The sequence below is a fragment of the Eulemur rufifrons genome, chromosome 4 (assembly GCF_041146395.1).
Source record: "Eulemur rufifrons isolate Redbay chromosome 4, OSU_ERuf_1, whole genome shotgun sequence".
Lineage (NCBI taxonomy): Eukaryota > Metazoa > Chordata > Mammalia > Primates > Lemuridae > Eulemur > Eulemur rufifrons.
The window spans coordinates 20,178,926-20,191,233 of record NC_090986.1 but is presented as its reverse complement, the minus strand read 5'-3'; the positions used below and the strand labels follow the sequence as shown (position 1 = coordinate 20,191,233).

General features: G+C 38.3%; 1 protein-coding gene across 1 annotated transcript in view; it reads right to left on the bottom strand.

Annotated features, from left to right (window-relative positions):
• Window positions 1–12,308, bottom strand: part of UBAC2 (UBA domain containing 2) — a 175,446-nt gene that overhangs the window by 117,099 nt on the left and 46,039 nt on the right. The gene's annotated exons all lie outside the window — the stretch shown is intronic.

Below are 12,308 nucleotides of genomic sequence, written 5' to 3'. Positions count from 1 at the left end.
ATGAATGAAAAATTCTCTAAAGACACTGAAATATTATGAAAGAACCAAACAGAAATACTGGAAATGAAAGAGGCATTCAAGGAACGTCAAAACAGTGGAAAGCCTTAAGACTAGAATGGATCATGCAGAGGAAAGAATCTCAGAGCTTGAAGATAATGCCTATGTTCTAAACAAATCAGAAGAAGAAAAAGAATACAGAAGCAAGAGACAAGAACAAAACACAAGAAATGTGGGATTACATTTATAATTAAACCAAATATAAGAATTATAGGCATCCCAGAGAGAGAAGAAGAAAATACACAAGGGCTGGATCTATTTCTCGGAATAGTGGAGGAAAATATGCCTGGCCTAGCCAGAAATCTAGATATCCAGATACAAGAAGCACACAGAACCCCTGGGAGACTAAACATGAAAAGGCAATCATCACATCACATAATTATTAGACTGACCAAAGTAAACACAAAAGAGGCAATCCTTTGAGCAGTAAGACAAAAACAGCAGATAACCTCCAAAGGAAAACCTATCAGACTAACTACAGGCTTCTCAACTGAAACCCTGCAAGCCAGAAAGGACTGGGGACCCATCCTCAATCTTCTAAAACAGAATAATGGCCAACCTAGAACTCTTTAGCTGGCAAAACTAAGCTTCATCTATGAGGGAGAAATAAAGACTGTCCCAGATAAGCAATCACTGATGGAATTTGTGAAGACCAGACCTGCCCTGCAGGAAGTACTCATACCTGCATTATCTTTCACTGAACAGCGTAACAGACATTCACCAAAGTAGAACCACTCAAGAGTTAAAGTCCAGAACCTAGATTCCACAATGGCTCAAGAGGTAAAACAAAATAATAAGAACTTACCCAACAATATGAACAGAAATCTACCCCAAATATCTATCCTCTCAATAAATGTGAATGGCTTGAACTGTCCTCTGAAGAGACATAGACTGGCTGAGTGGATAAAAAAATTATAAGCCAAGTATCTGCTGTCTCCAGGAAATGACCTAACCCATAAGGACGCTTTCAGACTCAAGGGTCAAGGGTTGGAAGACAAACTTCCAGGCACAGGGAAGCGAAAAGAAAGCTGGGGTGGCTATCCTTATTTCAGATAACACAAACTTTAAAATAGCAAAAGTAAAGATAAAGATGGTCACTATATAATGGTGAAAGGAAAAATCCAACAAGAAGACTTAACAATTCTTAATATTTATGTACCCAACACAGAAGCACCCAGATACATAAAGCAAACCCTGTTTGATCTAAATAGCATGATAAACAGTAATGTCATAGTAGCTGAGGATTTCAACACGCCACTGACTGAATTGGACAGATCCTCCAAGCAAAAAATAAGCAAAGAAACAATGAACTTAAACAGAGCTCTAAAACAAATGGGTCTAACAGACATCTACAGAACATTCCATCCAAATAAAGCTGAATACACGTTCTTCTCATCAGCTCATGGAACTTTATCCAAAATCAATCACATCCTAGGCCACAAATCAGACCTCAACAAATTTAAAAAAACAGAAATTGTACTATGTATCTTCTCAAACCATAGTGGTATAAAATTAGAGATCAATTCCAACAGAAATACTCACCACTTTACAAAGTCATGGAAATTAAACAATCTATTGCTGAATGACTAGTGGGTCAAGGAGGAGATCCAGATGGAAATCAAAAGATTCTTTGAACTAAATGATAATGGAGACACAAGTTATCAAAATCTGTGGGATACAGCAAAAGCATTCCTGAGAAGAAAACTAATAGCATTAAAGGCTCACATCCAAAAGACAGAAAGTTCACAAATCAACAAACTAATAAATTAGCTCAAGGAACTGGAAAAGGAAGAGCAAATTAATTCTAAACCTAGCAGAAGAAAAGAAATAACTAAGATCAGAGAAGAACTGAATGAAATTGAGAATGAAAGAACTATACAGAAGATCGATAGAACCAAAAGTTGGTTTTTCGAAAAGATAAAATTGATAGCCCTCTTGCTAGATTGACAAGAACTATACAGGAAAGGACTTTACTAAACTCAATCAGAAATGAAAAAGGAGAGGTCACTATAGACATCACGGAAATACAAAACATTATCTTTGAATACTATAAAAATCTATATGCCCCAAAACTACAAAATGTGGAGGAAATGGACAAATTCTTGGAAACACACAACCTCCCTAAGCTCAATCAGGAGGATACAGAATTCCTGAACAGACCAAGATCAAGCACAGAAATTGGAGCAGCAATTAAAAATCTTTCAAAAAAAAAAAAAAAAGTCCTGGACCAGATGGGTTCACACCTGAATTTTACCACACCTACAAAGAAGAACTCATACCTATACTGCAGAAATCATTCTAAAACACTGAGAAGGATGGTATCCTCCCCAACTCATTCTACGAAGCCAATATCACCTTGATACCAAAGCCAGGAAAGGACACAACAAAAAAAGAAAACTACAGATCAGTATCCCTCGTGAATATAGATGCAAAAATCCTCAACAAAATCTTAGCAAATCGAATCCAACAGCACATCAAAAAAATAATTCATCATGACCAGGTGGGCTTTATCCCAGAGATGCAAGGCTGGTTCAACATATGCAAATCTATAAATGTAATGCACCACATAAATAAAAGCAAGAACAAAGATCATATGATTCTCTCAATAGACGCAGAAAAAGCGTTTGACAAATCCAGTACACTTTTATGATAAAAACTCTTAACACAATAGGCATAGATGGGATATTCCTTAAAATTATTAAGGCCATATATGATAAACCCACAGCCAGTATCACACTGAATGGGGAAAAATTGAAAGCATTCCCACTTAGAACAGGAAGCAGACAAGGTTGCCCACTAACTCCACTTCTAGTCAACATAGTGCTGGAAGTCCTTGCCAGAGCAATCAGACAAGAGAGAGGAATTAAGGTTGTCTGAATGGGAGCAGAAGAGGTCAAACTCTCATCCTTTGCTGACGATATGCTATTATATCTAGAAAATCCCACGGATTCAACCAAGAAACTCATGGAATTGATAAATGAATTCAGTAAAGTCTAAGGAAACAAAATTAATGCACACCAATCAGTGGCATTCATATATGCTAATAACAGTCAAGCCGAAAATCAAATCAAAGATGCAATAACAGCACCAAAGAAAACTAAATATTTAGGAATATACTTAACAAAGGAGATGAGAGACATATATAGGGAGAACTACGAAACACTGAGAAAAGAAATTGTAGAAGATGAAAACAGATGGAAATCCCTGCCATGCTCATGGATTGGTAGAATCAATATTGTTAAAATGTCCACACTACCTAAAATGATCTACAGAATTAATGCAATCCCTATCAAAATACCATCATCATTCTTTACAGATTTAGAAAAAATAATTCTACGCTTCGTCTGGAACCAGAGAAGACCTTATATAGCCAAAGCAATCTTAAACAAAAAGAACAAATTGGGGGGCATCAGTCTGTCAGACTTCAAACTTCACTACAAGGCTATAGTAACCAAAACAGCATGGTACAAGAACAGAGATATAGAACTTTGGAACAGAACAGAGATCCCAGATATAAAACCATCCTCATATTGTCACCTAATCTTTGACAAAACAGACAAAAATATACATTGGAGAAAAGAATCTCTATTGGATAAGTGGTGCTGGGAAAACTGGATATCCACATGCAGAAGATTAAAACTGGATCCCCACCTCTCACCTCTCACAAAAATCAACTCACGATGGATAACAGACTTAAACCTAAGGCATGAAACCTTAAGAATTCTGGAAGAAAATGTTGGGAAGACTCTTTTAGACATCGACCTAGGCAAAAAATTTATGAAGAAGACCTCCAAAGCAATTACAGCAGCAACAAAAATAAACAAATGGGATCTGATCAAATTAAAAAGCTTCTGCACAGCCAGGGAAACTATCATTAGAGTGAATAGACAACCTACAGAAAGGGAGAAAATATTTGCTTTCTACACATCCAATAAAGGACTGATAATAAGAATCTATATAGAACTAAAGAAAATAAACAAATAATCCCATCAATAAACGGGCAAAGGACATGAACAGAAACTTTTCAAAAGAAGACAGACTAATGGCCAGCAATCATATAAAAAAGTGGTCACATCTCTAATCATCAGAGAAATGCAAATCAAAACTACAATGAGATACCACCTAACTCCAGTGAGAACAGGCTTTATCAAAAAGTCCCAAAACAACAAATGCTGGCATGGATGTGGAGAGATAGGAACATTCTTATACTGCTGGTGGAACTGCAAATTAGTACAACCCCTGTGGAAAGTAATTTGGAGATACCTCAAAGAGCTAAAAATAGAAATACCATTTGATCCAGCAATACTACTACTAGGCATCTACCCAAAGGAAAAAAAGACATTCTATAATAAAGACATCTGCACTCAAATGTTTATAGCAACACAATTCACAACTGCAAAGATGTGGAAACAACCCAAGTGGAGTACCATGGAGTACTACTCAACTACAAAAAACAATGGTGAACTAGCACCTCTAATATTATCCTGGATAGAGATTGAGCCCATCCTTTGAAGTGAGATATCACAAGGATGGAAAAACATGCACCACATATACTCACCATCAAATTGGTACTAACTTTTCAACACTAAGGTGCGCACATGTTAGTAATACTCTTTAGGTGCCGGTCAGGTAGGGGGGTGGATGGGGGGATAAACCCACAACAATGGATGTAGAGTGCACTGTATGGGGAAAGGGCATGCTTATAGCCCTGGCTTGGGTGAGGCAAATGTATTACATGTAACCAAAATGTTTGTACCCTCATAATATCCTGAATTAAAAAAAATAATAATAAAATAAATAAATAAAATAAAACCTTTTACTGAATCCTAAAAGAAGACAAGCAAAAACACATTATGGTAATATCAGCTATACAATATGTGTATTATCCCGGGTTGAACAAAGTAAAGTATGTGAAACAAACAAACAAAAAAGGTAAATGTTATTCTTGTTGTATATTATAATGTTATTCTTGTTTCTTATATTGTAACATTAACAATAAAGGCAGATAGGTTTCAAGCATAAGAAAGCAGCACTAGCAAGTGGAAGGCTCTGAAATGAGCTAATTCTGAAACAGAGCTTGTTTCTTCCTGCCCTATTTTATACCCTCCTGGATGAAGCAAGGGTGTTGAGGACTGCAGGGTAATGCTGCTTCAAATTAAGTCATGAGGAAAGGTCCTGAAAAAACCGACGGATTTTACTCAGGATAACCTACCCTACCTTTACCACTTAAAAATCTTTTTAAAAGCTTTTAAATTCATCCTTATCATCAGAATATGGTAAATGGGTGGACCTAAAACTATGCCCCTGAAAACTGTGCATCAAAAGACATAATCAACACAGTAAAAAGGCACCCTATGGAATAAGAGAAAAATATTTGCAAATCATATATCTGACAAGAGGTTAATATCTAGAATATATAAAGAACTCCTACAACTCAACAACAAAGAAACAAACAACCCAACTAAAAATTGGGCCAAGTCCTAGAACAGACATTTCTCCAAACAAGACATACAAATGGCCAAAAAGCACATGAAGAGATGCTCAGCATCACAAATCATCAGGGAAATGGAAATCAAAACCACAACGGGAAGGAAGTGAGAGGGAGAGAGGGAGGAGAGAGGGAAAGAAAGAAAATAATAAGTGTGGGCCTGGATAGGAAAAAATTGGAACACTTCTGCGTTGCTGGTGGGAAGGTAAAATGGTACAGTCACTGGGGAAAATAGTATTGCAGGTCCTCAAAAAATTAAAAATAGACATACCACATGATCCTGAAATTCCATTTCTGGAGATATACCCAAAAGAATTGAAAGCACGGTCTCAAAGAGATATTTGTACACTCATGGTCAAAGCAGCATCATTCACAACATCGAAAAGGTGGAAACAATCCAAGTGTTCATTGACAGATGAATAGATAAACAAATGATGTACAGCCACATAATAGAATATTATTCGGCCTTTAAAAGGAAGGAAATTCCGACACACACTACAACATGGATGAACCTTGCAGACATTATGCTAAGTGAAATAAGCCAGTCACAAAAAGACAAATACTGTATGATTCAACTTATGTGAGGTACCTAAAGTAGTCAAACTTACAGTGACGGTAAAAGGAATGGCAGTTGTCAGGGATAAGAGAAGGGGCAATAGAGAGTTATTGTTTAATGGGGTCAGAGTTTCAATCTGGGAAGATAAAGAAGTTCTAGGGATTGGCTACACAACAATGTGAATGGACTTGACACTACTAAACTACACACTTAAAAATGATTAAGATGATAAATTTTATGGTTTTTTTTTATATATATAAACATGCCAAATTTGTTCCAAGGCCACCTTTATGTTCAATATTTTAATAGACTATCAGGCACAAATAACATTAAAGTGGAATCTTCTCAAGACCCTAGCCCAGGAATACATAGAAAAGATAGGATGCTTCCAATAAGGGCAGAAACAGTGCACATACCAAATAGTTCCAGAGGAATGAGGACATGTCTATTATATAATACTACATAATATAGAAATATTCATAAATTAACCTTAAAATATTTTATAACCTACAAATTAACAGCTTTTTAAAAAATTTATTTTGATTTCAACAAGACTTCATACCAGGGTAAAGCGCCAAGACTCACTGATCATCTGTAGGTGGCAGTAACAGCACAGTATTTCTGTCAAAGCAGCCTTGAAACAGCAATCAGTATGGAAAACTGGAGAACATGCATAAGAAATATACAACTATTTCACACTCAATTAACTATGGAAGTACTCCTACAGTAAATAAATTGCAATTAACTTCTCTGATACAACCCTTTTCCTTAAGGCCTCTACACAGCCAATCCCAATCTACCTATTTCTTTTTTGTGTCCTTCTTTTATTTGATGTCTTTGTGATCACAGGTACCTAGAAACATTAGCCATTCATTTTTTGATACATGGCACAATTTCTTACAGAAAAACACAAACACTAGTCAACAATAAGCCTATGTACTGAGGTTCTGCTGTGTGAAGCACTACACAAAGTGCACTGAACTGTCGAAGATGAATATGCCAGGTCCTTGTTCACAAGACAAAATGAAGAGAAGACGATGACAAGGGACGACAAGAGCCACAAAAGAGAGATGTGTCACAGATGCCTCAAACTCCAGCTCTAAAACCAATGATTACTGACCCTAAGTTAATGTTAGAAGTACAAACCCTACACCAGAGGAAGGAGGAGGTAACCCAAGGGTCTGTGCCGCTCCCTCCAAGGAAGCACACACCAGTAGCCGCCTGGTGGGTGTCTCAGGGTGCTCCTGCCCACATACTTCTTTCTCTGTTTGTTAGGATTCTCTTGAGACTGTGTGGCTTGCTAGGGCAAGAGGGTGTATGAGCCGAAAGTCATGAACTTCTCATAAAGCATATCCATACTGAAAGTATTAGCAATAAGAAGATAACACTGCTGCAAAAATTCAACTGAATTGGGTGCTAGATTTATTTTATAAGCCTAACAAAGAGTGTTCTGGTAAACAGCTCTTCTAAGTAAACCAGATCAATGTAGTTTTATTACCAATATTAAAAAAAGAAACAAAAATATGTACAACATTTTTGTCTTCCTCTGCAGGCTGATTATAATGTCTCCAAGAGGTTGACTTGAAAATAAATTTAAAATAAGGTAAAAACACACACACTAAAGAATAAAAGGAAGGCAAAGGCCAGGAACTAACGTGACCCCCATCAGGGCACTGGCTGCTTTCAGTTTAGAGTAGGTCCCAACCCCCAGCAGACACAATCTTGGCTTTACACTCTGGGATGAGGTTTTATGAAATGAATTCTAGACACTTTCAGGTTTCCATGCAGAGACCCTCAGCTCCTAACGTGCTGGCTTTCATCTGTAGCCCTGTAGATATTCAGAAGGAGACCAAAGGTAAAACACTCACTGCAATGGGAAGAGTTGGGGAGAGGCATCCCTTCAAATTATACAAGGCTGGAAGTGGAAAGCCCCCAAGAAGGAGGCCTCGTCCAACTTCCCCTTTCCTCCATTGGAGAAATTTGCTAATGTGTTTAAGACACAGGCTGGGTTTAATATGCTAAAAGAAAAAAGAAAAAAACAAAACAAACAAACAAACAAAAAAACACAGGCTGGGCTCCTACACAGTCCTCCAGGCCCAGTCTCAAGACAGGGAAAATTTAAATATATGCAAAGAAAAAAGGGGGCATTTCAGATAAGAGAGACCAAGAGAACTAGTATTTGAAGTCTATGGCAAGTACTTTACAGGAGCTATGAGGCAATTCACAGAACCTAGACTCAAGGTGGTTAAAAAAAAATTGCCCATAGAAACAGTTTATAAGACATAGAGATGCACTCCAACTCAGTTTTTGCCAACTTCAGAGCCCAAGCTTTCTTTAAAAAGCCTTTTTGAATATGGGCTGGGCACAGTGGCACATACCTGTAGTCCCAGCTATTTGGAGGCCGAAGTGGGAGGATCACTTGAGCCTAAGAGTTTGAGGCCTGCCTGGGCAACACAGCAAGACTTGGTCTCTTAAAAAAAGAGAAATAAAACATATATACAGAAAAGTGCAGCATGCTGGAAAATCCACTTGCTTCTTTTCCCTTCTCCAGCCTGCTCTCTGTCCCAGAGGCTGATGAGGACAGATTCTGTTAGCACAGGGCCCCCTGCTAATGGGAGCCTCAGAGGAGCCTGAGGTCAGGGTATTTATTCCCCTGGTTCCTTCCTGCAAGGGAACCTCAAGTTTACTGTCTCTCAACAGAAAATCACTACTCGGCTCCAGGCAGCCGACTCCACAGGGGCCTCTCCTTGCAGGTTCTAGTAACCTCTCCCTCCCTTCACCCCCCTCTCTGGCGTAAGGATGGTGAGAGGAACAAAGCAATAGTGCCAGGGTCCTGCCTTACAGATGGGGGGCCTTCCTCATTATTACATGCTCCCACACCCCACCAAAAGGTTTTACCACCTAAGCACGAACTCCTAAACATTTTATTTTTATCTGGCCTGCTCGAGATGTTGTCACACTACTCAGAATGGCACATAACTGAAAACTTATGAATTGTTTATTTCTTGAATTTTCCATTTAATATTTTTGGACCGTGGTTGACTGAGGATAACTGAAACCTGGGAAAGCAAAACCACGGATAAGGGGCAACTACTGTATACTCATCTCCACATGCACCTCCTTTAACTATAAGATCAGAATTTGCAGTAGGAGGTCAGGTACATCACAATAACCATGGAGTTCTACTCAGTCAGCTGCCTTGGCGACTCTGATCTCTTGATTCAGTTAGTGAAATGTCACACTTCAAACTCTTGGCCTGGGGCCCTATAGGACTTCAGTGGCTCCAGCACTGATTTCACTGCCATGTAGGGCCCTTCTCTTGTGAAGATCCTCCTGGTGACAAAATCTTTAATATCTTTAAGGATTTCTACTTTCATTTTTGCTGATTTGATCTATTTTAACTAGAATTATCTATCACTTATATATGGTTATATTCAGGTTCAACTTGTTTGCTGTGAGGTAAGTGTCTGAATGTCTGTGTCTATAAAACTTTAAAACTGCACAAAAATTGCTAAATAACAGGAATTTGGGAATGCCAAATTTATAATACAATTTAGGAAACTAAATGAAAAGGAGGGTTACACTAACTTGGCTGTAAGATTATAGCTATAAATTGCTGAAACTTTTAAAAAAATACATTGAGCCATATAGCTTCTCAATCTTCTTTCTTCAGAAACTCCTACTGTTCAACATATTTCCCCCACATCCACCCCAATGAAGAGCAGTCAGTTTAGATACAAGTTTGAGAAACAGAGCAGGAGGGGACAAAGGTTGCACAATATCAAAGATGGAGAATGTCAGGGCCAAATGATAAGATTCTCTCCCTAGTTCAGAGCACTGTTTACCTCACAGCCTCTGCCTGGGGACTGGCTTTTACCAACTTCTCAGGGCTGGTGTGCTGACTGCCCCTGTGCTGGAACACACGAACAGTAACAACAGTGGTGCCTGGTCACTGGGAGGCGGGAAGGATAAGCCACCCTCACGCTAGCTATGGTAAAGGAACTGTGTTAAGAACAGGAAATAGTTCATCTGTGGCACAGACAAATCTATGATACAGGAGCATGTTTTATAATGGGGATTTGCTGCATGAATGTATTACCTACATCATTTCTAATAATTCAAAAACTGGCTTGCCTGAATTATATCATACTCACCCAAAAACTGAGTTCTAGTGCTAAAATCAAAATTCACTCAGGGCTTTTAACATCTAAACCAAAACCCAAAACTGGAGCTAAAACAGATTATTTCATAAAGCAAAAGGAACCCTGCAGTCTCTGGGAATATATGAAATCCCTCTTTTGCAAGGAGAAAAATTTCTCTTTCACTGATAGTCCAAAATTAGTGAGGAAATTAAAGCTGCATGAATGGTCCCTAAATAAGTTCCTCAGTTTGAACAGAATATTCATTAGGTTCAAGTATTTAAAAAGCAAACTAGACACTATAAAAATTTAATCCTGTCGAATGGTTTGGGGCAATTCTTTCCACTATAATTCTCTTTCAATATAGCATCACTGGGAAGAGCCAGGAACACAGAGAATGGTGTCAAATGCTGCAGGGTCATGGGGAAGGCTACTGACCTCAGGCCCTTGCCTAAGACTCCACATCTCACAGCTGGTCAAAGTATCCCTGCTGCTTACTCTGGGCTGAGTCATGTGTCCGTGCCTCCCCCAAACCCTCCATTTCTTCACTTCCTTGTTCAGTCATACACACAACCAATATTAGATGCCTCTTATATACACACACATACAACACACGCCAGCTCTCAAGGAACACAATTTAGTGGAGAATAACAGGCAAGTTAATATGCGGTAACAATGCAGACATGTGCCACCATGGGGGTAAGTACTCAGGGCTAAGGGGCCTTACAGGGTTGAGCAGCCCAACTGTGGAGGGCAGAGAAAACTTCCTGGAAAAGGCAGCATCAAGGACAAACAGCAGCTGGCAAAGGAACGTTACAGTGGGTGGAACAGCATGAGAAAGGCAGGAAGAGCTAACGTGAAAGGTCCCAGAGGGCTGAAACAGAGAGCAAGATGGGCAAAGAAGGAGAGCCAATCCCAACATGAAGCCAGTCTACGGGGGTCCTAATCTGCCGTGATGCCTCTCTCTGACATACTGGCAATTCAGAAATAAGAATGCCCCTGTGTACAGTAAAGGACTCAAATCTTAATGAGAGAACTCTTCTAGATACATGCCATCATTGTATCTGTTGACATTAACAGCTCAAGGGAACCTAATCAATATCTAACTTTAGAAAACTTGTCACAAGCTATGTGAAATAAGGCAAAGGACAGATCAGGTCTGCAGACAAGAGGTTTCTATCCAACTGAAATATCAAACTCCTGTGTGGTGTATGAAATATAGCTCCACGTATAAAAAATTGATTAATGTAATTCAGCAATGAAGAAGTTATGTCTAGTGAATAAATCAATGTAATGACCTTGTAAGAAGTTATTACAGTAAGTAGCTAGGGGACAAAGAGAAGGACATTGCACATCTGAAGAAGCTGGACCTGGCTGTCACCCTGAGTTCTTAGGCAAGTCACTGGCCCTCTCTGGCCTTCAATTTCCTCATCCCCATAAGAAATAGTTCCTATGGTTATTTCCAATGCTTCTAAAACTCATCATTCTGGCAGATTATAACAATCAAAAGTATTTTATCACCAAAGGCAAGGATCTAAATAACTTTTAGATCCTTATAAAAGGATCTAAAGTCACAGACTTACTATTGGTTTGTTTGAGAAAAAAAAAGTATGGGTCCTCAAACTGTCTTAAATTTAAAAAGCAAATACAGTTAAGTTCATATACCTTTAAAAAATTGACAAACCATGCATAACCAAATATAATTAAAATTAAAATGTTAGAACAAGCAAAGGAGATAGTGATTTTTTTTTTTAAGAAAAGAGAAAGTAAAAAAAAATACAACGAGGCAGGCAATGATTCAGGTTTGCTCACTTCCCTTTCTGTTGGTTTCATTTCCCTTTTTAGGTTAAAACACTCCTAATATGTAAATTAGTTCACTAAAGACTTCCAGAATCCTTTCTGCTAAGATGTGCAGGAATCTTTATGCAAAAGAAATTATTTCTAGACTTTCATGTAATAGAAGAGGTCTTACAAAAAAAAAAAAAAAAAAAACCAGCAAACTAAAGTGGGTAAATGTGTATGGCAAGGCAGAAGCAAATAATCGAGGATACTAATTTTAAACATTTAG